We start from the raw sequence: 26,203 nt of genomic DNA, 5'->3' as shown, positions 1-26,203 counted from the left end.
TTGTTTTTAGCTTGTTTGACCTAAACTTTTATAGGGTCAACACCCTTGTTTTGTTGCTTATTTTAATAAAAACCAAATATTGATAATTTGGGTTCAAATAAAATAAATACTCTTGAACCATTGAGCTTACAGTTTTTCTAACATGATACAACATGTATGAAAATACAAATAACATAGTAGAAATAAAAAACACGTAATACCATAATGATACCAATATATACGGAGAAAAAAATTTGAAGTAAAAAAATCCACCAACAAAAATAGTACGTGCTTGTATAAGTAATTTTTTTTTGTAGTATATCAACACAACTTCACCCTTCAACTCAATAGTTTATTAATAGCAACAAAATTTGTAAAACCATACATATTACTATCACATTCCTCCAATATATAGACAAATATTATACAATAAACCATAAATGGTTTTCAATACAATGTATCTAAACCATTTACTCCATTCAACCATTGGTTATTAATAACATCATCCCCCAACATAAAAGTGTTTAAATCAAATTCTAAATGATGACAAAAAAGAATTATTATTTTAAAATCTTGATTAATACCATACCTCCATGACACAAGATGACACTATTTCATCCTATAGATGCTAGGATTGTGCAAGGGTGATGTGAGTCAAAGAATATGCTTTCAGATCAATAAATCAAATTAGATCTAATGAAGTAATATAATGTAAATTAAAAATAATGTACCACGTCAAGTTCACCAAAAGGATATGTATAGAAATGAGATCCTAGCCTATGGATGCAAATTAAGATCTCAAAAGGTACAATATTAATAAGAGAATTGAACACTTGGGTTTGGATTCCTTTTGTTGGAATGGATTTGAGACTATGAAGTGTGTGTTTGAGATCAATATTTAGAGACAAGAAAATGATAATTTTTTAGTAATAACAAAAACTTACAAAAAAAAAAACTAACACAATAACTCAGATCTAGAAAGAACATAGAAAGGAACTTGGGAGTACAAGTTGAGCCTAAAATTATTGGATTGGTGTGTTGGGCATCCAAGTTTGAGGGTGTTTGTGCAAAAAAAAAAAGGAGCAAATTTACAATCATGAGGTCCTACAGGTATTTCTCTCTAAAATTCAGTCAAAAATAGTTGGGCATGTGTCTTGGGTGCCCTAGTTCAAGGGTTTTTGCTTGTTCAAATTCTAGGAATGTCTATCATAGTTTGTTCTACTCTCTTATAACACTCTTTATTTATGGACTTCAACCTATACACACACAAAAATGAGGAAGAATGGTTGTTTGTATAGAGGCATACCTAAGTAAAACACCATGTTGGTGTTGTCACTTACACAACAGTTGTGATTGATGTAAAATAAAGTTTGTCCTAGGGAAGACAGAGGATAACAATAATAGAAATTTTGAATTAAAATTATTATACCTTAGGAATGAAACCCACAATTTGACATAAAGGTGGTGATGCAATTCTCTTTATGGAAGTCCTACAAATGTTAATACAATAACATGATAAACATGAAATCATACTTGAATGTAGAGTGGTGTAGTTTGCTTCTCAATACGCTAAAAACTCAGATATGAAGTGCTTTCTTAATTGAATTGTAACTAAGATACCTTGTGAATGACAAAGGATGTTCTTTATATAGACTTCACAAGGCCATTTTAAAGTTTAGTTTGACATAAAATGGTCACATATCAAAATTGAGATCAAATTTGAAAATGTGAAGATCGACACCTGCACCGGCTAGGATTTCGAGAGATTTAGGTGGGACAAGTGTGTCGGGCACTAAGGTCCCACCAAAATATAGCCTTTGAAAGGGAAAATCAAATGTCAGAGTTTAAGATGCTAGATCTTGTCCTAGATTTACTATTTGACAATAATTAAGTGACAAGGTTAATAATTAAATTATAGGGTAACATAAGGCACAAATGGGCTTTAAATGATCTAGGTTAAAGCACACTATAGTAGGGGCCCAAATAGATTGTGAAGTTGTAAAGGGTATAATTAAAAATGCTACATTTATCCCCCACTTTAGTAGGAGTGTGAACTTATGCTCATACTCATAGTAAAGTAGAAAAAGAAATTGAGAGTAGGACATGCAAGGGATAAGGAGTGTGAACTTATGGTCATACTTGTAAAGTAGAAAAAGCAATTGCGAGCAGGACATGCAAGGGATAAGATGATATTAAGTTGAGAGAAGCAAGCCCCCAAGCTTATGATCTTATAAACTCACACAAGAACATCCAAAGAAGGATGCACTTACCAAAATAAAGAAACACAAATCAAAATAAAAGATAAAGAAAGCAAACAAAAATACACCAAAAATGCTAGCACCAAAAATAAATTCTCTAATTCAACTAGGGTGAACTCACAAAGCTGGTTCCCACTTTTTGGTACATCCTGATTTTTGCTGAAATCATACGTTTTTTGGAAAATATAATTATTTAAGCTTTAAGAGGTCCCATTTGAAGTAATTAATTTAAGAGAGTTAGATCAAAGGCTCTTAGATCAAAATTTCTTGGATAGAACCTCTCTACTTCTAAATCATACTTGCAATGGAGTCTCCTTTGCATCTATCAAATGCTGATAAAAAACCAATTTTACATTAGCTTTTGAGGGGTCAAACGAATTCATTTAGAAGTTTTGTTTTCTTAAGGATTTGGTCCTTATTATAAGCTTTCCAAATAGTATAATTTTTAATATATTTAAGTTTATTAATATATTTTTATTTTGTTTTTTATGAATGTAGGTTTTTCACCGAACATGAACTTCTTTGTTCAATGCATTGGGAAAAATAGCAAACTAATTCAAAAAAATTCTGAAAAATATCCATGCCCTAGGTATTCATGTCTTCTTTCTAACAAAAAAAATAAAACTTAATTTTGATATATATAGAGCAAGTTATGTGTTCAAACGTACACCTATATCTAAATTATAATTAGTCAGACTTCAAAACTTAATAAAATAAAAAATATTCAACATATCACTATCAAACCAACTGCATGCCCTGGGTATTGATGTTACAAACCAAAATTTAAAAGAGATAAGTTTTTATCATTTATAGAAAAAAATTTATATGTTTCGGGATGCACATCACTCTAAAAAAATGTTGTTTCCTATAAAAAACTACTTTTGAGGGAGATGGAAAAATGAATAAAATTTTATTCAAAAAAATTTGAAAAAAATATATTTAGAATCTACAAAAAGGATGTTACAAATCACTAGTTTACATCATCTTCAAATTCTTAATGATTTAAAAGTTATAGGTGTCGGAAAGTGAAGGTTTTTCGCAAAATGTTCATCTAAGTGTCAAAGTTGGTCAAAAAGTGGGAACCAGTATTGTGAGTTCACCCACTATTTGAAGAGACCTTGACATTAATATTGTCTCAACTGCTAAGTATCATCCTTAGATTGGTATTGCAAAATCATAAGCAAATTTATAGAAAGAGACAAGAATATAGATCAATTTGAGGATAAGAGGTCCATGGTCCAACAACTAGTAAGTTGCATTATGCTGTGTAATCCATGTATATGATATGGATTATTTTGGCCAACAAGTTGTGTTATATCGGGTCATCTATGGAAGGCACAAGTTCTATTGATCAACAAGTTATGTTATGTTGTGATTCGTGTAGTGCAACAAATCGATTACACTAGCGAGTGTCACTATGTAGCACGCAATTAATTCCTTAGGGAGCATTAACATGTCCAACAAAGGATCAAACTAGAAAGTTGCATTATGCAAGATGACTAGGATGAGTTATATGGATACCACTAGCTAGCAAGTTAGGTTATGCGATGTGATTCATAGACCATCAACACTTACGTAGTGCGAGTAGGGATCAAATCAACAAGTTATGTTACGCTAGATGATCAAAATAAATGTTATATATGTTACACAAGGTTTTAGAGATAGATTGATAACCACACCTTAGGGAACGCTATGAATCACAACACTTTCACATTGGGGATGCATCAATGAAGACAACAAGAAACAAGGAGACCTCATATGCCCCCCCTTAAAATGTCAACATATTTATGTGTTTATATCTTATGGAAAGTAGAGGTTCATATCAAAGATAAACACCTTTATCATTAAGGAGATATCCTTTTCAAGAATGCATGTGCCCAAGATAGGAAGGATATCCTTAGAAAAGTTAAAAATCTACAAGAAAGGAATAGATTATTGTAAAGGATACATCTTGCAAAAAGGGAAAATGGATCCTTATCAAGTATGCATAACTATCTAAAATGAAAAGAGTGAGATGGAGGGAGGATCTCTGTCTAGGGATATCTACCACCATGAAGAGAGGAGATCTTAAGAAAGGAATGGAATTTTCAATACTATGAGGGGAAAGATATCTTTTCCAAGAATACACACCTTCCCAAAAGAGGGGGTCCATGATGAAGGGTGTACATTTTCAACAATAAGGATAGATTATCATAAAAGAAATGCACTTTCAAGCAAGGAAGAGGTTCTAAACAAGGTTGTATACCTCCAAGCAAGGAGGAGAATCTAAGAAAGACATATAATTCTATGCAAGGAAGGAGATCTTTATTAAAGATACATTTCCAAAAGGGAAAAATGGGTCCTAATTAAAGAGACATGTTTTAAAACTTTTCTTAGCCCCTAGTGTATATGCAACAGTAATTACACATTACCATGAATGACGATGAGCCCAAAGAGATTGTTAGGGTAACTGGTGAACAACTGAGAGGGGGGGTGAATCAGTTGTTAACACATTATAACATTTAATCCACAATACAACTTCAAACCGGAGCACATAAGTATTCAAATACCGGTAAAGTAGAAACAGATGTCGATAGACATAGATACCGATAAACAATGCAACTTAATAATTAAACAAATAAGCAATGCAAAGAAACCATACCATATAACACCATGATTTGTACTTGGAAAACCCGAAAAGGGAAAAACCACAGTGGGAAACCTACCCATAGTCAGATGATACTTCTGCAGAAAGTATGTGATACAATGAGGGGCCTACACATGCAAGAAGGCACACTGCCTAGAGTGTACTGATCATTACAAAAAGAGTCTCACTGACTACAGAGGTTAAAACCACCTCAAGTTATTTGGACAACAATCCAATAGACTGAACTGCCAGAGATAGCATCTATCATGCCTTATTACAGTCCCGATTAAGCTCAATACCAGAGGCCTTTGACCTCTTCCTTGATCCCAATTCGATCCTCAATGATTGACCTAATCCTTCGCAAAAGATATTACAATTCTTGACCACGATGCACGATCTATAATGAGATCTTACATTTATTTATACCAACCCTAAGACCTAAACCAACTAGGTCAGCCACCTAAAAGATATTACAATAAGATCATTATATAAATCCATTTTACAATGATATGCCATGTCGGCTTTAGACCAAAACAACATTTACAAATCCATAAATCATCCTGAAACATCCCGGTAACGTGTAGAGTACACGTTAGCATGATACCGATCCATAACCTAGATAGGTACCAGACCTATTCTGGGTCCACCACGCTAAATCAATTTCTTCAAGCGGTTGAAGCACGATCAAAGAATATCTTCAGCATCCTGAAATCCATCTAGAAGCCGCACCAACACTAGTATGCATCCTGTCACGATTCCTCAGTGAAAGCTCTGCCGGTAGAGCCTTAAACCAATACCAGTAAAGGTTTGCAAGAGTATATGATAGCATCTAGTTACCAAGCCAATACCAACTGACCAAAACATGCTCCAGAAGCACGTGTCACATGTAACCGATCACATTCCAGATAATCTCTTCTGACGATGACACTAGATCTTCTACCAGTAACCAAAACCTGTTTGTCGGTAACCATCCATACCAACTAGTGTTGACATCAATGACAAAACATCAATGTAACACACAATCAATTCATCCATAATGCCAATAGAGATAAGATGCGAATTTCACATAGTGAGAAGTAACACAATAGGCAAAAGTGTTATCCAATTATATGAGAAACCAAATGAATAAAAATGTCAATATTGCGTGTTATAGGAATAGCACCAGTATCAACGAGATTTCTAACTTTTTCCTTAAAGGCTCTATAATTAGTAGTAGTATGACGATGCATACAGTGATAAGCATAAAAGAAGAAATTTGTGTGGTCACCTTGTTGAGTTTCATAATCTAAGGTGGAGGAATGATCAAATGATCTCTTAATAGTCTCAACAAGATTTGGTCTTCTCTAGATATAAGAAAATGGTTAGGCTCTATTCCTATGTGATGTGAAGGAAGGTGCAGAGACAAAAGAGAAGTAGAGATGCCTATGCCTTCTCTATAATAATAAGGTGTGAGATCTATTGGGACCTTAATTCCTTGTTCCATGTGTCCAAGATCATGTCCATTATATCCTTGTTTATAGAGTATGTTAAAACCAACATTGTAATGTGTATTCAACTCCAACGAGGAAGGACTTTCGTCATAAACCTCATTAAAATTAGTTGTATAATCATATTTTTAAGCACCAAAAGGATGAAAAAACTGAATTAAGGATTGATCCATTTGGGTGGATACAAATATTTATCAACATCATTCATGTCCAAGTGAGATGTAAGAGTCTTCATTCATTAGGTTGTCCTTATGTGTATCATAATTTTGAGGATGAAGACAAGTTTTTTCATCATTCAATGTTTCATATCTACTCAATGTAATATTAGATGACATGTCATTAAGGAAATGAATAATATCCTCTTGCATTAAAATATCTTGATAAGTAAGATAGTTTGTAGGAGAGGAATATGCATCTATTTTCACTAATGTGTTAAGATTTGAATTATAAATGTTTAAATAATGTTCCTCTTGCACCAAAGTATGATTTTGATGGAGGTAAATTTTGGGCGAAGAATCATCATTATTCCTCAATGCTTCATCTCCTAGAGAGATCGTTGAGACAAGTGCAATGATATCCTCTTCTTGTACTAAAATATCCTCATGAATAAGAGAAAATTTAGGAGAGGGACAAGCATGTTTCGTCAAGGCTTTATCTCTAGTAGGCAGAGCATTGGAATTAATAGAAGATAATTTTTAAGGGAAGTATTAACCATATCAAGTTGTTGTATCACAATGTCCTCGTGGTTGGAATGATCTTTAGGAAAGGGATAAAGTGATATATGGGCAACCAAGCCACTATCCAATGCATAAAATGTCTTCATTGTAAAACTGATAAAGCAATCAATTAATTAAGCACACAATTAGTTCTTCAATGAAACAAACTTAGTTTTTTAACTATAACATATGTCACATATGTAATAAAAATATGTAATCAATGAATTAATGTAACTTTCTATTCAATTAATCAGATTAGATCTAATGAAGAAATCTAATGCAAATCAAAAGTAATATAACATGTTAGGTTCATCAAAATGATATGTATGAAAATGAGATCCTGTCCTATTGATGCAAACTAAGATCTCAAAGCTTAATTACATATCATTTGAAACATAAATAGGTTTAGCTATAGTCCTAATAGGAGCTATGGATACTTGGGTTTATATTCCTTTTTTGCCAACATAGAAATGACATTATCGAGTGTGTTTGAGATCTATGTTTAGTGACAAGAAAATGACAACTTTCAACTGATAATAAATACTAGAGAAAAAAACCAACACAATAGCTCAAATCTGTAAAGAGAACATAGAAAGGAACTTGGGATTGCAAGCTGAGCTTGGAAGTGCTAGATTGGTGTGTTGTGTGCCCTAGTTCGAGGGTGTCTATGCAAATAGAAAGGAATAGATTTATAATCAAGAGGTCATATATGTTTCTCTCTTCAAAATCAAGTCGAAAATAGTCAAACACATGTTTTGAGTGCCCTAGTCCAGGGGATTTTTCCTATTTAAAATTTGGGAATGTTTATCACAGTTTTCTCTATACTTCTATAACACTTTTTGTTAATAGATCTGAATCTATACATACACAAATGAGAAAGAATGGTTGTGTTATATAGGGGTTTTCCTAAGTCAAACCACATATTGGTGTTCCCACCTCTACAATAGCTATGATTGATGTAAAAGAGATCTTGTCCTAGGGAGGAAAGAGGCTAAACAATAATGAAAATGCTGAAATAAAATAATTACACCTTAGGAATGACACCATCTCATGTAGCTTCACATAAAGGTGGTGATGCAAAGCTCTTTATGAAATTCATACAAATGTTATTTGAATAACATGATAAAAAACATGACAAACATGAAATCATAATTGAATTTAAAATGTTGTAGTCTGCTTCTCAATATGCTAAAAACTTAGACCTGATGTGTTAGATCATTTGAATTGTAACTTAGACCTTGTGAATGATAGAGGATATGCTTTATATAAGGTTCATGAGGTTATTTTCAAGTTTAGACCAACCCAATATGGTCAAGTATCGAAATTGAGATTAGATTTAAAAATTTGTAGGCCAACACTTGAATTGGCTACAATTTTGAGAGATTTTGGTAGTCGGTATGTTGGGTGTGTAGGTCCAACCAAAATAGGGCTTCCAAAAGGGAATCACAAATTTTGGGGTTTGTGAAGCTAGATCTGGTCCTAATTTTAGTATTTTATGATAACATAAAACACAAATGAGCTTAAAATGATCTAGGAGAAAGCATACTAAAGTAAGGGCCCATATAGACTGTCAAATTGTAAAGAGATAGAAATTACAACACATACCGTATGGATTTCATACATCAGATATGAATAAAATAATGGCAAGGGATAAAAAAAATCCTCTAAGGGCCTAAGGATAAATCTTTAAATTTTAATAATTTGATAGTCGATCTAAGAGTGTACAACTTGTGCGTTTTGGATGCGACGTCAAGGTATATTTTGGCTCAAAAGAGGAAAGCTCCAAATCTAGTTATTCTTTCAATCTTTTGTGATTCTCCAAGTCATCATGTGATTCAAGAGAGGAACACACTCTAATTTACTAGATCCTCAATTTGACAATATTTGTACCCTTAGATTTGAGAAGGTTTTGCAAGACTAGAGCTCTGATATGATGCCAAAGTTGATACAAAATGCTTTTATTCCATGTAGGAGTTGAAGATTAGCTGAACATCCTATGATCACCTATAAAAAAAAGATAACTATCCGCAAGAGAGTATATGAGAAATGAGATTGCTTGATATTAAGATTTATGATATATATTTTTTTTAATCTACGATGAAAAGTGTACAAGAGCCTTGCTTATAAATGCATTGATGAAAGATATGATTAGACAAGATGATAACCTATGTCTTAATCCTATTACTTGAGACAAATTAACATAACAAACTAGGACACAAGAACTAAATGCCAAAAGTTATAATACACGGGGATGTGTCCCCTATGTAGTTTGCCCAAGTCCTCATACCAGTGATGGGGGTTGCATTGGGGACGTTTCCTAGGTATCCCCTATGTAATTTTCCAACGTTCCCGTACCAAGGATGGGAGATGCCTTGGAAATGTTTCCTAGGTGTCCCCAATCTTCATCTTTTCCCAAGGATGTTCATAATTAGAGGAGACAACAAGAGATGACCTCTCGTCGCCAGGATAGCCTGTGGATGCCTGGACATCCCCCAATTATGTCGAGGATAGCCAATTGTCTCCTTTTTTAAAGCTAACTTTTTCAATAAAAAAACATAGCAATTTTATTTATTTATTTTTTTCCCTTTTTAAGTTGACCCTATGGAGCCTTCCCAACCTAAAATGAAACATACAAGTTGTTTTCAAAGCCATGTGATCTCATGTTTACATTCGAATAGAAAATGCAACAAAAAGGAAACTCAAGAAAGAAAGAGGAGCGTTTGATTTTAGTAAGGGTCCCAAATAACCAAAAAGGGGATATTACAAGATGCAACTCGACATGGAGGTGTCATTGGAAATGTTTTCCAATGGATTTCATGGATACTTACCCTGTACTATTGATGTTTTCATATTGACCATCACTCAAATCAATGCTCCAGATTTGTCTTCTTTCGTATCAGAGTATGATGGGGGTTGGAGTGATATTTTGGAGTTGATTAGTGTTGTGTATGTTAAATATTGATGATCACCCTTGGAAGGTGGTTCTACTTGTTAGGAAGTGTTTGGAGGTGTTTTCAAAAGCTTTTAAACGATTGTAGAGTTTCATATGCTTTGTATGAACTATTGATGTGTATTGTAGACATATAACTCACTATAACTCACTATTTTCTTGCTTATTGGAGAGTGTTGGAGGTTCATAAATGTTATTACAAACCTACTACATGCTCATATTTATGTAGTAGACTTGTTTGTTGAACTCTACCAGAGGCCAAGAGGGTGGGGGGTTGAATCAACATTCACAAAATATCAGCAAATTAAAGTGATTCTAACTTCTTTATTCATCAACATTAATGAGCTGAAAGTAAATTGCGGCAACAATAAAACATGCACACAATGGCATGAAAGTTTTATGTGGAAAGCCCAAGCTAGGAAAAACCACTGTGAGAATTTAACTCACAATATATAGTAACAATTTAACAATAGACAAGGCTTCTTGCAAAATGAGCTTACTGCTTCGGACTTGCAGACTGAGACACACAACCTCAGGCAAGATACAAAAGGGACTTGCTCTACTGAAGCTCACTTCTTCAGGGCAAAATACAAAATTGATCTCATAAAGCAATAAGAATAATAGATTGAATTGTATACAAAAAGCATCCATTAGAATGTAGATAACAGTTCCCTAAATATACTTATCTGACTACTCTGTATATCTCCGAGCCATTGCTCTTACTCATTTCGCATCTACTAGTCATCCATCTAACTTGCACTCACATCACTTTTGCTTTTCTTTTTCCTCTCTCTATATACTAATTGGATCCAAAAACTATTAGTCATGGTTCTTTTGGTCTAGGATAAGCAATGCTAAAAGGGACATCATAAGAAAGAGAAAGAGAACCATGACTACGAGCCTAGTAAGGTTCACTTACTATGAGTCATGAAAAGAAAAATATCAAAATTATGAAGGAACAAGCCAAGTTTGCTAAGTAACCTGAGTATAGGTACATAAAGAGAAACATTGAACATAGAGTATGCTCTCACATTAAAGCAACTGTGCATGCCATATCAGGAGAAATTTCTTTAAGGTAGTATACATTCATCCAAAAGAGAAGCACGTTCTCACAACGATATGTCCTGAAGAAGGACAAATCAAAGGAGAATGATCAGAAAACATGAAACACAAAGGGATTCTTCTTAACTCTGGGGTTTGTATGCCTTTATAAAAAATAATGTATATCATGTATATATTTGCATTAAATTGTCCTCATCCCCCAAAGAAAGTAGAACCACTATCCAGAAGAAGGGCACATGTGTCTTTTGAGTCAAGATGGGAGAGACAAAAAGAGATCTCAATGTTGTGCAATAGCCTCAAGTAGACAACACTAGGGACAACAAATAGAGGAATTGAGAAACACATAGAAGAAGGTTATGAACAAGCAAGAAAGGAGAGAGAGAGAATCTACAACATGAATGAAGCTAATCAAGCAAGTCATTCACCTCCCATTCTTGCTCAACATTGTTTTGGGAAGGTGGACAATATGCAAGAGGAGCAACTTTGAGCACGATAGATGGAGCTACCACAAGTTGCAAATGAGGACCATGCTCCAATGATTGATCACTTTGTCTGTTACTAGGGGCTAAGATGAAAGCTTGTGAAAATTGTTTAGATAAATCATTGTCAACATCAACATGTTCATATTCATCACTTGAATCAACATTGTTAGCATGGGCATAAAAATAGGATCTTTAATTGGAATAGAACATGAACCATCAATTTTCTTAATCATTTTACGTCTTGAAGATTTAGGTTGAACTTGCTCCCTGGGATTAGGCGAAGGTTGGACAACTGGGATCGTGCCAACATTTGGAGTCTTCAGGGGGGAAATGGGTTGAGAAGCAAGTTCACGAGCTCTAACACAATGTCTCCATCGACGTTCTTTGACACAATGGTTTCTTTTAGTTTTGGTTGAAGCTTGTGAAGGTTTATTATCAATAGGCATAGGCTTCTTCTCTTCCTTTAAAGAAGGATGCACAAGAGAAGGTTTTTTAGGTTGAAAGATAGGAGATGTCGCACGCTTTCCTTTGTAAGATATAGGAGTCATAACCACAACATATAAAGGAGGAATATAAGGTGTAGGAAGAAGACCAAGTACATCATGAGGAGGAGGGATAGGCCTATCATGAAGAGGAATGAGATTGGGATCTGTAGGTTTTCTCAAGGATAAGATCATCTCATTCTTCCACCTTTGATAAGATTGAAAAAGAGCATCACTTCTAGGTTTGAGAGGTTGAAATTGTTTAGGCCAAAAGTAATCAAGATTAACATCTCCACACTTCATCATGGTTTGGTACATGCTATGATTAATTGTTATGATTTTGTCATCAAGAGGGAATTTCAAACACTTGTGAACAATAGAAGCGATCACTTTCATGGAAGAGAGCCAAGGATGTCCCAACTTCGCACAAAATTGTTTGGATGTAGGAATAATAGAAAAAAATACATCTAAAGATTTAGTACCAACCTCAACGGGAAGAGTAATAGAGCCAATACAAGGACAAGAGAAACCATCAAAGATTTTAATGACCACGTTAGATTTATCATATGTCACTTGATGCAATTGCAAGGTATAAAGATATTCTTCAATTATCACATTCACCATACATGCAGAATCAATGAGCACACCTCGTGAGAGTATGTCTTTAATCCTCGTAGTGATATATAGTGGGCCATCAGGTGCTTCAATAGTCTAATTATGATCAAAGGTAATGTATATACCCTTAGGAGGTGTATCTTTATCAATAAGATTCGCCATATTATTAGATTCAAAGCCAAGATCATTAGGAGAAAAGACAAGATGCTCATACTCAATCACATTAGTAGAATGAGAAGGCAAAGGATTGGTAAAGATTTGAAGGTTTTGGTTAGGAGGAGCTATGGATTTTTTTCCTTTGTCATTCACACCAGCTACAGATATGGTATTGTTATCAATAAGGTCTTCAATCTTACTCTTTAAGGAATAACACTTTTTAGTGTCATGACTAGGTTGATGATGGTATTGGCAAAAAGATTTTACATCATAATGAGGTGGTAAAGGTTTTGGTTGTGTCAATTGGTTTGATGGGAGGAAGTTTCAACACATTCTTACTCAACAATTGTGTCATTATGCTATGCAAAGATTTAGAAAGAGGAGTAAATTCTTTTCTAAAATATTTGGATAAAGGAGGCACACCTATTGTCAAGGCTGCTACCTATGTATTGTTGTTGTTTTCATTGAACATGATGAATCTTTTATTCGGTTTAAACTTCGCAAAAGGTCATTGACCACTTTCATTCTTATCAATCAGAGCCATTGAAGGAGATGATTCAAATTGACTCACTTGAAACTGATAGTTATGAAGTACCACACACAATTGCGTAAAGAAAGTAAACTCAAAAAAGAGAAGCTTATCCCTAATGTATTTTTGTAAATTAGAAATGAGAATTCTTTGAACATCTTGATAAGGAATAGGATAAGAAATTTGAGAATACAAATGCTTATATCTACCAATGAAATCAATCACTTTTTCTTTAACACCTTGCTTACGATGTATTAAATCAGTCAAATTAATCTTAGGATCAATATTATTGTGAAATTGTTGAATGAAAGTATTAGCCAATTATTGAAATGATGTGATTGAATAAGGGCTAGCTACATCAAATAGGCGCATTATATTTTGATTGGTTCATGGAAGCTATTTGTTGTTGCAAGGATGACATAGTTTGAGCTAGGCTAGTAATGGTTGCTTCAATGGATGGGTTGAAATTAGACATGTTTGATTGGTATGGAGGAGTAACATTGTTAAAGGAAGGAGGGGGTTGAGAATAAGGAGGGGGGATACTATTATAGGTAGATATGGGAGATGATTGGGTAACAAATGGAAGACTCACGAAAGGAGGTATGAAAAAGTTTTGATTAGTAGGAATAACATTTTGTGTGGAAGTAGCCATGATGTTGGATGTAAAAGCAGGCACACTAGTGATAGATGTAGTCATAGGAATATAATGGTTAAGTTCACTAGGAGGTTGAGTGTAACCAAGGGCTTCAACACAAGTTTTAAAAGGCATGATATTAGTGTCAACAATACGAGTAAGGCCACACAACAAATCAACACTAACTTTATCACTTTGAAACATTCTTTTTAATCCTTCAATCAATGAGATAGGCTCACTTTCTAGGTATTGTTGACTCATCCATTGTTGAAGATTTTCAAATTCATTGTCAATCTTCTCCAATTGGTCAACAAAAACCCTAGTTAGTGATTTACCCTCATCATGAGAATTATGTAAAGAGTGAGGATAAATGACATCAATTGTTAGAATAGAAACACCACTCACATTCTCATGAAACAAGTTATCCAAATTAGGCTCCATATCCTTAGTAATTAAAAACCTTGGGAAGCCTTAATTCTACAACTTCTTCTCACAGGAATATTATAGATAAGACTAATAGTAGTAACACTCATGCACAAAGGAGGTAAATTTGAATTTGAATTTGAAAGTTATGATTAAGCAATACAATTTTTTTTGAAAAGTGATTGATTAACCAATTAATTAAGCAATTTGATTTGTGAATTTGAAAGATAATGACATCTAGATCATAGCATAACATTCATAAAAAATAAATCTGAAAATTTATGCAACCAACATGGTAAATTTTAGAATTATAAATTAGGGTTTTTATAAATTCAACCCCTACTATTCTAAGGGTTGGAAGGCTTCAACCGGGGAGTTCTAGCTATAGCAGGGAGTTATAGCCATGGGTGGGAGGACAAGAAACTACAGGTGTACAAGTTAATTTGAAAATGAGATCTTGGAGGGAAAATTTGAATTATAAATTAAATGAATAATTGGATCTGAAATGATAAATCCAAATTAGATAGCCCACAATCTCAATTCTAGAATTAAAAATTAGGGTTTTTGTGAATTTAAGCTCGAAAGTTTTAAAATTCAATGAAAATTTAAACTTGCAAATGAAAATTTAAATTTGAAATTGCATAAATACTCAGATCTAAGAACATAAATCAAAATTGCAAGTGTGAGAAGTTGGGTTCCCCAAAAAATGTGTTGGTGAAAAATTAGGGTTTCCAACATAGATGTATGAAAACCACTAATTTTTTTCTTGGGGACCAATCACATTTAGGGAAAGATAGGAATTAGATCTAGATTTAAACATAAGAGGTCTGAATGCTGATCTAATTCTAGGGGTGTTGAATGTACCTCTTCTTTCCCTTGAGTTGAATTGAATTATTGAATTTGTTAAAATTAGGGTAAATATGTTGTAATTGATGTAAAAAAGCATAAACAATAAGCTGCAGTCGCTGGATCGATCCATGAACCTGGATCTAAGGATTGTTAGAGGATTTAGACCTGTTCCCAGAAGGAGCTCTTGATTTGTCAGGACTGGTGTGACGATCGCTCTGGTCCTCCCAACTTTTCACACTCCCATGGGGGTTCAATTTGTCTCTATAAAATAAATCTTATCCTGGATATCGCAACTCCATATATATTCCTGTGCACACTAGAGAAGGGAAATAGGTTGGGAATAGGGGTTTGCCTTGGGTCAAACCTCAAATTTTGAAATTAAATGTGAAATAGAAATGAAATCTAATTGAATTGTAGTAATGGAAATGTTCTTCTTTTGAGGGAGAAGCTGAATAATGATTGAAACACAAATGATATACCTCCTTATGCAGTTTTGTTTGTCTCCACACAAAATTAGGGTTTCATGGTCTTCAATAACATTGAATATCTATCTCTGCTCTAATACTTAAGGAAGTTTGATTGCTTGCTTTCTTGAACTTGAATGCTTGATGTTGAATTGAATTTCATGTGTGTGGATGATCAAATGAGAGGGTTAGACCTCCTTTTATACTTTCTCGTCAAAAAACAACTTAATTTTTTGACATGAGCCGACACAAAGTTGGCATTCTCGCTCAAACTTTATGATGATTAAGTGGCCCAATTTTGGGTCCTAATTGGGAGGATGAGGGCCCTAGACGCTCTCATCTTTAGGGAACCAAGGCACCACACCCTAGTCCTGCCCAATTAGACACTAAAATTAAGAGGCAGGATGATGTGCATAATGAAAATGATGATAGATTTGCATAGCAAGAGAAAAATCAGGTCCTATTCAAGCCTCAGAGCACAAACTCCAATGTGAGGGCCCAAATCCGGATAAAATTGTAAGGGAATGTAGTTTAGGACGCTACACCAACTAATTGCTCCTCCAAAAAAAGTAAATGAATAACTGTTGGTGGACCTCTTGCATTCTATATTACTAGTCCAATCAAAATCAACAAAGCAAAACCATCTTGCTTACATTGTTTGTACCATGATATAAATGCAATGGTTAGGCATTCCTTGTAAATATATGAAAACCATACATCTACTCTGAACTCTTATTAGTTGTGTAGTATTAGGTCTTGTGTTGACCATGGCATACATAAGGATTTCCACAACATTGACATTTGGAATTTTATGCATGTCTTCAAGATCATCATCTACTATTTTGGGATATTGCCTTAAGGATAGCCTCATTCCAATTAAAAGGGGAATATTAATTGGTTTACAATCCTACATCACAAAATAATGTAAAATAGTGTTAATATACTTTTTTTATTTGATTACAATTTTTTATTGATCTAATTCAATAGATTTACATACCCAAAATGTATTTTGTAGGATCTAAATACTTCATATCAAAAGTAACTCTAGGTGAGCCTTAAGTTTGTTGATTATTCGCTTAGTATTTGCATTAATAAACAACATATCATAATCATTGAAGGAAATAATTTGTAACTAAACATCATTTAATTTGCACTTCTAGTATAGTCATGATGCAATGCAAATATCATATTCTTTGTGACTATTTCAAAACCATACAATGATAAATTTTAGCTTGCAAAGTCCCTTCACCATCAAATTGTTAGGTTATTATTTCATAAATATTTCCTTATCAAGATCTCCACATAAAAATGTTGTTTTACATACATTTGATTTACCTCTAAATTGAAAGCAACAACTATAAAGAAAAGGAATCTAATAGAAGTTAGTTTAGTCACATATGGAAATAATGTATTTAAATGCACTCCATCAACTTGGGATTAATCTATTGTGACTAATCAGGCCTTGGACGTACCATTTGCTCCAATTCTATTTTTAAATACCTATTTAAATCCAATAGCTTTCCTCCTCGTTTCCTTTAAGGATATCACACCTCAACGAAATGATTAATATACCCTAAATAGTTATTCCTTTTATTCACTTTACATCTACTTGATATGTTCTAAATGTATTGTGACGGTTAAACAAGATCCCAATTATAGGTGCTTTATTAGATGAAAAACCAAATTTATCATAAGATTCAATAATAAAATATGCTCGTTATCCTTCTTATACATCTCAATCTTTATTCAATTTTTAATATCTCCCTAAATATTTTTTTTTATATTCACTATCGTGGAATCTGGAGGTGTCCTTGCCGAAGCGAGACTAATCCCCCAGTGTGTACGACCCGCTCACAAGGTAGCAACACACACAGAGTTAACACAGTCGGGGACTCGAACTCAAGACCATGGGGAGCATACCCACGCCTTAAGTTGTGATCCACGACCGGACGAGCTAGGGCCGAAGCCCCATCTCCCTAAACATTTTGATTTAAATGTCGCTTCAATTACATGTGAGAGAATAAATAATTTGTATATCTATAAAAGGACAGCCATATCTATTCTCTCTATTATTTATTATCAATATTAAATAAAATTATCTTAATTTTTCTAAAATTTATAAAATAACACCCACCTAATCGCAATAACTAAATTATTATAATAATAATAACAAAATGTAATAAGAAACAACAATTACCTTCCTACACAAATGAGATAATTAATTTTATTCTAATTGGATACTATAAAATGACTTAATATATAAACCAAAAGCCTTACTTTACAAATACGAATGCTTATATTAAAATAGGGTTCTTAATGATCAGACTAGAAACTAACAAGATTTTCAAGGAAATGGTTCAATTATCGTCATTGGTCATTGGTGTAGAGAAAGCAATAGTTAACAGGAGTGCTATTCAAAACTTCCTTTATCCGCCAACGCGAGCTTTGAATCTTTCATCCAAGAGATTTTTCTATAGAAGTTCTGTTAAAAGCTGATTTGGCTCTAGATAGGAAATCATCCAGTTCCTACAATCTATCAAGATATTATTATTTCTTATATATTATGTTTTCATAAACTAAATAGCCATTTCCTCAATAATTGTGACGAATTCTTGAGAGTATTTGAAATATGTTGGCAGCAAATGAAATCCCTTATTATTGATAACTCTTACGGTCTAGACTCTCTGCTTCCTGTAGGCTTGTGCGAGGAGGTTTTAAATCTGCATGTATTTTGCTATTACTTTTCTTGCCAATTTCCTTTAATGGCGTCGTCTCAAAGCACAGGCTGAAGCGTACTTTTCAGGTACGTAACTTCTGATTGATGGTGTTCATCAAACAGAATTTGGGCAGGAACAACCTGGAGCATCCTGCTCCCAGTTCTATACACACCAACTGCGTTTTAGCTTTTTTATATCCTTTCCATATTGATTTTGTCTCTCGTCTATTTGGATTTGAATATGGCTGTATTTTGTTTCAATACAGCTTACGTTATTTATAAAAGGTAACGAATAGTAATCTATATTTTTATATTATATATATGATTGAATGAGGACCTACTTTCATAATAATATGAATAATATCATGCATATACAAGAAAATTACAAATAATTTTGAATTGGGGTCCACTCCAATTTTAATATTAAGAATATCAAATATATATTATTTAGCATGAATGCCGTTACCTATACTTACTGCTTTCACCACGTGCATATTTCTAGTGCGACTACTATTGCCACATCCTCTAGCACTATAACCACATCAATATTGCTTCTTCAACAATATTTGACTCTCATCTTGTTGAATTATAGATGTACTTGGGTAGAGTTTTCATCTTGGTTTTCAACATGAAAAACAGATAATTCAATTATGTGCTCACATTTTTATTAATCAAATTATAATTAAAATTAAATTCTTAATAACAATTAGTTTGAGGATGGAAAAATGGCACACAACGAAAACTCATTCAAAAATTGGTTTTATACAATTTTTGAAATAAAAAAACGATTTATATAGACAAAGGAAGAGATGTTTGGGAAACGATTCTTTTCTGTGAATGTTCAAAAAAAGAGCTGGGCTCTGCTCTGCAATGGTGGAATCAAATCTAGTAATAAGCTAGATCATATAGATAGTAATTAGCCTTTGTAATGCCCCTGCAGAAAAGTATTTTTAAATGCGTGCAGAAAGTTCCTTGAGCAATACTTTTTTCATTGGCATAAAATCAATTACATAAAAGAAAGGTAGTTACTATTCGGTGAAGAACTGATCATTTGACTGTCAGACGACTTAACAGCTTCTTTGAATGTGATACAGCAAGGAGGAATCAACGGATCTCTGCGGGACTTTCAATCGTGGGCACTAAAGAAGGTGACTCTGGTTACTGTATTGAGGAATTCCTTTACACGTTGAATGATAATATTTTTTTGGTTATCAATTTTTGTTACATTTCAGCAAAGATTGAATCTTAGGCCTGATAAAAGAAAGTACAACTGAGGCAGCAGTTGTTTGAAAGAAGAAATGTTGCCAAAGATAACATTCTAAATCTATCCTAAGCTCATAAGTTGAATTCTGAAACATAAAATGCAGAAAATATGCTGGAATGTTGATTGTTTAGATGTAATCGTCTGATGTTGAAACTATTGTTGGTCCTTGCCTTTTAGTTTCAATATATTCTTGATCTTTGTTTTCAAAATGTAGTTTCATTCCTACGCCGTACTGTAAGTTTTTGAAATTTGATCAAAAGGATATTTCTCAGTCTCTCTCAAAAGCTGAAGAGGCTGTTGATTCGTGCTCCAACATTCACAGACTAAATAATACAAACAATGACATGTTTATCTTCATAAATTACTGGGTTAAAACAGCACTAGCATTATACTGAAGAAATATATCTTCTCAAAATTGAGTGAACACAAAAGATTATATTATCTGTTCATACTTGAACGATCAACAAAACTGAAAGGACAATTGTATATATATTATGCATCTGAAAAACTGACACACGATACGATAACAGCTCATACTGTTTTTTTCTTTTAAAAACTATGCATACATGCACTTTCCATGCATTGCTTGCATCATTAGAATTAAAGGAAGAAAACAAAAAAACACCACGCAGTATGTTGATTATGCCTATAGTCAGTTTCCCTCTGAATGTTGAATGAGACTGAGTTCCAGCTGATGTCTGAAAGTTACAAAATAGCTGTAGGAAGAGCTTTGATGAAGCTTAGCAACTTCTTCAGATGAAGGATAATACTGTAATTCCACTTGCTCATCCTTAATCAAATCATGAATGTAATAATACCAGAAAATAAGATTCTGAATTATGAGAATTCTACAATTGTCATCAGATGTTCCTAAAGCAAATGTAGATCTTCCCATAGCCATCTTATCCATATTGTTTGAGAATTTGTTGATGTTGTCTGGGGAAGAAAGAGCCACTATTGTCTATTTTTAACTATTCTAAAAGACGACTCTGAAATCAATTGAGAAAATATAACTAGATGTAGATTTTCTATCATAGACTGAACCATTCCAATGAAAATATGTGCAATCAACTAACTATTCAGTAAGAAAATAATAAATGCCAAAATTTTGTGTACCACTCATATACCTTAAAATTCTTTTAGCAGCACACCAAACTCATGTGAATCTTGCATGAATGGAGAGATGAAGCGCACAGATAATATCAGATCTAGTGATTGTTTGGTACATAAGACTCTCAATCAAACTTCGACATTTTATATCATAAATCTATTAGATCTTCCTAAAATTATTTTAGGATTCAAGCTTCCTGTTGATGCTTTTTTTTTTCAATGTTTGGAACAAATGATCATAAAATCATGAGATCAAATGTTGACTATTTCATCCAGTGATAGAACATGTGTAGATTTGATAGTAGATAGATACGTGCAATTCTTTTAACTGGAGTTCTCACGTCTACGTATAACCTACATCAATCTCATGATATGGAATGGTTTGAGCAAAAATATGAGTGTCTCTGTACTCGACAGTATTAAAATCGAACTAGTTATTTTAGCTAGGAGGGGTTTGATCAATTGTTTTGGGCTTGGGCAGAGGGATATCCCGAGTAAAGTGTAACCATTGTCACTGTCAGCTGATATATTCTTTCAAGCACTTGCATAATGCTCAAGGCCTTAAATTTCTATTTGGCCATAAGCGTTTCAGCAGTCCTCTCTTTCTCGAGTGGGTTGCATCTTTGGTAGCAGCCTAGCGTTTTAGGTCTTGGTACTTGTTTATTAGTCTGCAATATTATTATTAAAAATTACAGTTTTATATTTCAGTAAGTTTGATGGTCAAGGCTTGTTTGAGTCGGAGAAGTATTGGTTTTGAGTCTTATTCAGTTGATCTCACATTTAATAAGGTATTCCAGTCTTACATTCAATAAGATAAGGTTACAAGTCTTTACTAGACAGCCTGATTAATAGTTCATATTGATAAACTTTTCTTGTTTAAAGATAAAATATATAATTTATATTGAATGTAAATTAATATATATTTAAATTGGATGTCAGTTTTGTATTTTATGTGAATTAGATTAAGTGCAAATTATTGGCACATTTAAGCGTGTATTAAGTTTCAGCTTTGAATGTATTTTGTTTGGTTATGTGTTTTGTTTTAGTTTTGCAGTTATTGAGATTAAATGTAAGCTTCAATCTTTTATATGGGTTGGATATGCTTTCAAATGTCAAGCTTATATTAGAATATATATATGGATTCTAGTAAAGATTTCAAACTTGCATTTGGAATAGTTTGTTTGGTTTAAATATTAATTGTTTTATTTATTTGGGTTTGATCGAATGTTAACTATTGGTATGTTTAAGTGAGTCTAAAGTTTTGATCTTGTGAATTTGAACATTTTCTTGAGTTTCAAGCAAGTACTTAAAATTTAGATTGGATGCAAATTGTTATATTTTTATTTGGGTTAGATATGTTGTCAAGTTTCAACCTTCCATTTCAAATACTTATAGGAATGAATATAAAATTTCCAAGTTTGTACTTGGAAATTTTTATTTGAAGTGTACAAATTGTTGCACTTTATTCAAGATGCATTAAGTGTAAATTGCTAGCAGGTTCAAATGAGCAATAAGTTTCAACCTTGTGACCTTAAGGGCGTCTTGAAGCTTTGAACTTGTGATTAATACATATTCAAATATGCCCAAGTTTCCACCTTGGCACATGCTTCTTTCAAGAAGTTTACTAAATTCAACCATCATCTCCACATGCATGCTATTGATGTTTATAATTTGTTTCAATCAAAGAAAAAATTAGAATGTGGTAGAAAGATAAATCCTTAGACCTAGGACAATACTAGTTTCATATTATTTCACATAAATAAGGTTTGGTTGAACTTACAATCTTTAAATTACTTTGGTAAATAAAAGGTAAAAAAATTAAGAAATATTTTGAAGCATAATGTTGGAACAAATTTTATAAATCTTAATGATTCAAACACAACAAATTACAAATGAAATGAAAACAAATGTAAAATTTGAAAGATAACTTAAGACTCAAACCAAACTTGTATAGATTGACATACACATTATATTTTTCAACTTGTATTTTTCTTCACCTAAAATAAACTAAACTATCTCCATTTTTGTAATTTATAAACCTAATAGATTATATATCAGGTAGGAAGAGGTCACAAAATTAAAGGATAGTTTAGGACTCATATATTAAATTTGTGTACTTAGAATATATAGTATGTTGTTCAACATGCATTTTTCATCCCCAACAATAAACTAAATAATTTTTTTTTTCTTTTTCTTTCATATGATTAATCTTAAATACATCAAATCATGAATCAAGTAAGAATAGGTCAAAACATAGAAGTAAACATGAATCTCAAACATGAATCTTAAATACAACTCAAGCATGGAGATCCTATAGGGAATGCCAAAAACCAAGAAATCTACAAACTAGGACACCACACTAGTAGAACTCCTCATTTTTCACTACATATCGAAGCCCATGTTCATACATTGGGTACTCTGGTTTCATATGAGCTCATCGTGCGTGTTAGCACTTAGCATGGGGTAGCCCAACAATTTATCCCTGGTTGTTATTTTTTGCTTGTTATTTTTCTTGCATTTGTTGCCCTAGCATTTAGCTTATAGTTTCTTTTGCGTCTTGGCTAGACAAGATGCTTGCTAGAGGTATAGGTTGTGATCATGGTGGTTGTATGGGTACTCAACATAATCCCCATCTTAAGGTTCTTGAAGGGGCACGTCATGAGGAGCAACAACATGACCATCAAGAGCAAGGATGTAATGTCCCTAGTGGGGGAGTTGTCTATTCGAAGTTTAAGACCTGCAAACAAACGTTAGTACTCCAAAATATGCAAGATAAGTAAATATGAGTGCCATTTATACAAGTAGTAAAGTTGTGTTATTCTACATATTCAACAATTAAATGCTCATTGAGTGGTTACTAACTATACAAGATGAATGCATTCCTTAGGTTGATCTTACTTGGATTGACCCAACCTTCTATTGAGAACTCTTTCTCAGGTAATATCTGCCTAAGGTCTCTATGGGATCTCTATTAATGAGTAATCTCTTTAATGCTCTCACAACTTGGCAGAGATCCCACCTTTGTCCAAGCTTTCATATCTCTGACATATGCATATATGGTTAACCTCTACAATATATATATTGTCTCTAAGAGATTCATTACGAATCTCCCTCTAGATTCCTATGAAATGTTTAACGTAGCTCTGGTAACCAGACTCTTCACATTTAATACTTAAGTTACCTGTGGCTCCTAGAGATTTGCGTATACCCTTTGCTCTGGGACGTCTGCATTGGGGTTTCTTCCTTTGTTGTTTACTGGCAGTGGTAAGGCGCCGAAATGGTGGTGTTCTTCCTACGTGTCTGCCTATACGCAGGAGCTACAGGGCATACGAACCCGAACTTGTATCGCGTGACTGCTTATTGGCAGTGTTTGACGAACTCCTGGTATTCGCACTTTCCACACCGTCTGCCTTTTTTTCTCCTCCTCCTCCGTGTATCCCCGATGCATTATTCATATGCATCATGAGATGCTTCCTCTGCGGCCATGACTCTTTGACGTGACCTTTGGTTTTACTTGCTATGTTCGTTTTAATCCATTTTTACGCATATTTGTTTATACTCTTATTCATTTAATAATTCGATTTATTAATGTCTTATTATGATTCACTACTTTTATCATTTAACTATTTAACTTAATTTATGTTTTAATATTTAATTTTTACTATTTATTTATTATTAGTTACTTTTATTTAAGAGAATCATGATTTATTATTTATTATTTACTTGATTTATAACAATAATTGTTATTTATCATTTATTATTATTTACAAATAACAATTTATGACTAATGATTTATGATTTATTATTTACTTGATTTATAATAATAATAATTATTTATCATTTATTTATTATTTACAAATAACAATTTATGATTAATGATTTATTATTTTAATTGGCAATGATCAATGTGTCTTTGACAATTTTAAGTGCCAAGGTATATTTATTAATCGGGGGTCATTGCAAAGGAGCCCAGGGTGATGCAGTGTCATAGTTGATCAATGTACTTCAGGAGCTTCTTGTGCATTTGGGAGCGAAGCAGGGCATCAGAGGGAGGAGTCTTGTCATTCAGGATTTTTGGATAGAGTTGTGTGTCAGGAGATAGAGAAAGAGATTTCACCACGAAGAATAGAAGAAGTAGTTTTCTATCAGGATACAATTTCAACAAGACATATGGGAGATCTTCTTAGGTCTGGACCTCCCACTTTCGATGGATCAAGCAGTGGAATTGAGGCAAAGATTTGGCTCTTGGATTTAGGAAGGTGTTTTTCTATGTGCCCATGTAGGAAAAATACCAAGGCTAGGTGTGTAATCATGTGTCTTCATGGAATTGCTTTCACTTGGTGGCATCTTGAGGAGATGAAGCTTCATTTGGATATTTTGATGGTATCTTGGGAAATGTTCTTAGAGCGATTTTGTGCTCATTTCTTATTGGATTTTTGGAGGTGGAGAGAGGGGCGCTTGGTTGGAAGGAATCCGATTCGAGCTTCAAGAGTTGTGCGAGGAGTGTAGCCGGTTGTTGTTCCAGCTACAAGATCGGATCTGAGAGTTACACAGATGTCGATTTCAAGATTTGCTAGGAGTCACCCTCCATTATCTAAGGGTGTAGGTCGCAAGCATAGATCAAAAGCTCATAAGGAGGATAGTATGTAGTGTGCTATTCGTTTTCATGCGACTTAGTTGGCACAAAATACTTAGCAAAACCCTTATAGAGATGATTTTCAGTAGGCCGGCACACCTTTAGCTAGTCAAGGTATCAGCCAAAGAAGCTGTTTTATTTATGGACAACAAGGACATATTACAATTCATTGTTGTCAAAAACTTCCTAAGAAGACCAGTTAGAAGCCAACAGCCTTGGAGTCTATAGTTGTGAAGACTACAGGTGAGATAGGTAGTATATCTTGCTCAGTATCATTGTTTTAGATGCTTTGGATTCTTTCATTTGTCCATCTTAAGTAGAGAGATGCGAGCTAGCAGTGGCAAAGAAGTTGATAGGTGGCGATGAAATCCCTTGTGCATATTTGTGATCAGAGTAGCACAATGGAAGCAATGTGTGCACCAGGGTCGTCAGTCGTTTGTAGCAGAAGGAATACGTAGATGCTCATCGTGTTCATCTACTATTTTTAGTGGGTGACAATTTTTTTGAGGGAGCGTTCACGAAAGAGTCCTATACGTCAAGGAAAATGCTCTAAGTTGGCACCTTGATGTGTTGGATAATTTGGGATTTTGGAGAGGTTGATCTTGTGGCTTGTCGCCTTGCCTTGCTGCTCAGCTTATTCTATATCCATGATGTGTTTTATGTATCAATTTTGAAGCCATATTTGCCTAATGTGAGCCATGTTTTGGTTGGAATGTGTTGCAGGTAGAGGACGTGCAACTTTTATTGGAGCCCATGCATATGCTA

The 26,203-nt window shown here is 33.7% G+C and overlaps 1 protein-coding gene across 7 annotated transcripts in view; it reads left to right on the top strand.

Annotated features, from left to right (window-relative positions):
* Positions 1–20,039, top strand: part of LOC131079127 (uncharacterized) — a 71,226-nt gene extending 51,187 nt beyond the window's left edge. For 5 of the 7 annotated variants that reach the window (XR_009113924.2, XR_009113922.2, XR_009113920.2 and 2 more), the window contains one exon: positions 19,523–20,039. The gene's annotated coding sequence lies outside the window, so the exon portion shown is untranslated. The remainder of the gene's footprint in view (positions 1–19,522) is intronic. The other 2 variants (XR_009113923.2, XM_058017010.2) reach the window with 1 other exon arrangement.
* The last annotated feature ends 6,164 nt before the right edge of the window (positions 20,040–26,203 follow it).

This window comes from Cryptomeria japonica, chromosome 10, assembly GCF_030272615.1.
Source record: "Cryptomeria japonica chromosome 10, Sugi_1.0, whole genome shotgun sequence".
Taxonomy (NCBI): domain Eukaryota; kingdom Viridiplantae; phylum Streptophyta; class Pinopsida; order Cupressales; family Cupressaceae; genus Cryptomeria; species Cryptomeria japonica.
The sequence above is the reverse complement of the archived record's forward strand: the minus strand, read 5'-3'. Positions and strand labels throughout refer to the sequence as shown.